Below are 3,715 nucleotides of genomic sequence, written 5' to 3' on the forward strand. Positions count from 1 at the left end.
GACTACCCTTGCTCTCATACACGGCTATGCCTTTGTTCGTCTCTTTTCGCTTTTAGGTTCCCGTTGTTGCTTCCATAGCGTTAGTCTTCTCTGATTCATTAATGCATAGACTTGCAACAAAGAAGCCACTTACAACATTCTGGGTACATAGCGGACTTAGCTTTGGTGCCTACTTTACATAGCCTCTACTTCAATTAATGTCGACTGACAGGGTCCCATTTTCCCCTCAATTTCTGTAAACATGTACATTTTCCAAATCTCCTCAATAAATGTACAAAATATGCAAGTTTCCAAATTAAAGAAACCATCTAAATGACTTGTAAGTTTCAATGTTTGAGTCCATTAACTATAATATTATTGTCAGTGCATGGTTAGAAGGTTGAATCCCCACCCATTGATTATTTTTTAGAGAGAGAGAGAGAGAGAGAGAGAGAGAGAGAGAGAGAGAGAGAGTCACTAATAAAAAAATGTAAATTTCAAATTTTGAAATATATAAAATATTTCATTTTTGAAAGTAGGTAGTCATTGCTCTTGTTATGTATTACATGTTTCCATGTTTAATTTACAACTCTTCTCAAGTAGAATTTCAATTCCTTCTAGAAGTACACAACATGCTAGTCTCCCTATGTTACTATATCTCATAGTTATAATTGAACCCCCACAATTTGATTAGAGTGAATTATGTTTACTTTGTTAATGCAAGTACACAATGCGTTTGTTTCTAAAATGAAGTCAATCACGTGACTAGAAGTCAATCCTCACATGTTGATTGAGAGCACATCTGGCATCATGTTTTCGATCATAGAGTTTCTATCAAGTTCATCAAGACATTTATATATATATATATATATACAATAAAATGGGCCATAGGGAGAGTCACATAGAAAAAATGTGACTATTACTTGCATTCAAGACAGACAACTTTTAGTCATGTTTTGAACAAAAATATAGCTACTTAGGGGTATCTTAAAAAGCATTTTGAAAAAGAGAAAGGTTGATTTTTTATCTTACAATTTTCATAGATAAGGGATCTCAAAAGTAGGCATTGAACACACTTGACAAAGGGTTTACATATAGTGACTCACTTGAGGCAACTAGCTCCCCAATATAAGATATTTGCAAAGTTAAGTTAGGATATTTATATTTATATTTACCATATATTTATGTTTGTGACCATGGACAACATAATGTGTTGATAACCGTCATTGAGTTCACATATAACTCATTAAGACGTGTTTTTGATAAAATAATTTATAATTGTGATGCACAATATAATGTCTTAATAATCGAAGTTGTTCAAAAATTGGACCAAAATGGGCAAAACCCAAGGCCTACACTACAAAGAGCATAAGGAAACTGCCTAACAAGGCATATTAGATATTATGAGCAATAAGAGAACCATCCACCCACCAATTCATCTCTCTTTCCAACTATCTTAGCCAAATCCCATAAGCTGTGTCCCCTCTCCCTTTGCAATATAAGTCACACTTTACCCAAAATAAATAATAATAAAAATTAGAAGTTGTTATGATAGTAATTTAAGAGGTTTTTTAGATAATATAAAACCATGATCCCATAAGATCTATTTACATTTGATTTTTCACGTACTTTTTCCCCTACTTGAAAGCTTTGAGTGTAATTTTTCAACATGGTGTTATCCTCGCTCTCTAAAAACCTCTCTCTCTCTCTCTCTCTCTCTCTCTCTCTCTCTCTCTCTCTCTACCCCCCTTAAAGGAGAGAGTAAAAATTAAGGAAAGACAAACATATATTTAATCATTTGATTCAAGGAGCATTACTATATTCGACAAATTGGCTACATTATACATATACCATAGCATAGCGGAAAACTTCCACAGCCGATTGAAGTGTAACCATACTCGCAGCGCAGCGAGAAATGCTTATTATAAGAGATGGCCATAAGCGTTGGAGCGCGATGAGCGCTACATTATAGATGGTCCAGTGGGTCATGCATTTCTCTGCAATGAGATGGGGTTGTGCCAAAATGCGGGAAGCCGCTTAATGTATCCTGCAAGCAACGCCAGGAAATCAGAAAAGAGAGTACGTTTGGCCACCCTGCAGTCGCGTGCAGTCGATAAATGATTTTTACTACATCAAGACAGACCTCAACAAACGACAATCACGGACAAGTTTGGACTGTCCCAACGAAGCTAGTGTGCAAGCTGCATTCTTGAGAATGGGCATTCTTTGAGAATGAGCTAGTGTGCGAGCTGCATTCTTAAGAACGGGCATTCTTGAGAATGAGCTAGTGTGCGAGCTGCATTCTTGAGAATGGGCACGCCTTATTTGGCGACACAAGCGACGAGGCACGCATTCAACAGACAGCAACGCAAAGAAGGAGGACAGAGAGAGGAGTCATGGGAACTTACGCGGCGCAGTTGGTGGAAGGGCTGAAGGGGTAGGGGAAGGAGACTTTGCATTTCCCGGGCAGCGAGGAGACAGCGGAAGGGATGGTCTTGATGGTTTTGGCCTCAGCTTCGAGGCAGCGGCAGATGGCCTGGCGGGCGGCGGTGGAGGAGGCGAGGGCATGGAGGGCGGAGACGCCGGCGCAGCAAGCGGGGGAAGGGGGGGGGGCACCTTTGGTGAGGTAGCCGATGCAAGAGACGAGGGATTTGGCGACGACGGTGCAGGAGACTTGGGCATGGGAGGGGAAGGCGAAGGAGGCGAGAAGAAGAAGAGAGCAAAGCAAAGCAACAAGGGAGGTGGTAGAAGGAGCCATCGCCATAGCCAAGAGCTCGCAAGCTCACAAAGCTTGTATATATGAACTACATACAATACAAGGTTTTGTGAAGAAGAAGATGGTGATACTTGTATTGCAAAGTATTAGTCCGTTATATAGAGCTTTTTGAATCACCCTTTCTTACCCTCCTTTTATTTCTTTGCTTACACCTCCTCCTGCCCCCCTCTCGTACACCCATGTGACTCCTCACCTACCCCTCCCTTCTCCTCCCTTGCTTCCTCTCTCCTCTTCTCCTTTTCCACCACGCCCCCCTTTGTACATCCCGTCGGTGTCTTTTAGTTATTGTCCCATCCCCACTTTAAATTTATATACTTCCTCACCTCCACTAGATTGATTGTATAGCATCCCTCAGTGGCTCCCTCACCTCTAGTAGATTGATTGTATCACATCCCTCTCCTTGAGCCGGCCATGCATGGCCACTTTATGTGAGAAAAACACAAAAAGGCATTATGTTGCTTGTCATTTATGTTGATGATTTGATCATCACAAGTAATAGTGATGAAGATATCCTTCATGAAGGATTTGGGAGAGCTTCGTTATTTCTTGGGCATTGAGGTGATTAGATCCACAAGTGGGATATGGCTCTTGCAGAGGCAATATGGATTGGACATGCTATCCAAATATGGGATGACAAGCTGTAAGCCTATTTCAGTTCCTTTGGAGCAGAATGTGAAGCTGAGCGCAGATGCAGGTGAGCTTTTGGAAGACCCTACTATGTACAGATGCATAGGAGGAAGTTTGATTTATACGACTATTACTAGGCCAGATTTGAGCAATGTTGTTGGGTTGGTAAGTCAATTTATACAGGCTCCAAGGAAACCGCATTTGGATGCGACTAGACGCATACTGAGGTATGTGAAGTCCACATTGCAGGATGGACTATTTTATGAGACTAGGGTTCAAATACAGTTGCATGGATACACTGATGCTGATTGGGCTAGTAGTATTTCTAATAGA

The 3,715-nt window shown here is 40.9% G+C and overlaps 1 long non-coding RNA gene across 1 annotated transcript; it reads right to left on the minus strand.

The window, feature by feature from the left end:
* Positions 1-1,766: 1,766 nt before the first annotated feature.
* Positions 1,767-2,818, minus strand: LOC147894512 (uncharacterized). The gene is made up of 2 exons (XR_015542152.1): positions 2,388-2,818; positions 1,767-2,026 (listed from the first exon to the last, which is right to left on the minus strand). It is a non-coding gene; the product is annotated as an uncharacterized LOC147894512 (long non-coding RNA).
* Positions 2,819-3,715: the final 897 nt, after the last annotated feature.

The sequence above is a fragment of the Dipteris shenzhenensis genome, chromosome 14 (genome assembly GCF_047967505.1).
Source record: "Dipteris shenzhenensis isolate YYH24624 ecotype China chromosome 14, Dip_SZ_1.0, whole genome shotgun sequence".
NCBI lineage: Eukaryota > Viridiplantae > Streptophyta > Polypodiopsida > Gleicheniales > Dipteridaceae > Dipteris > Dipteris shenzhenensis.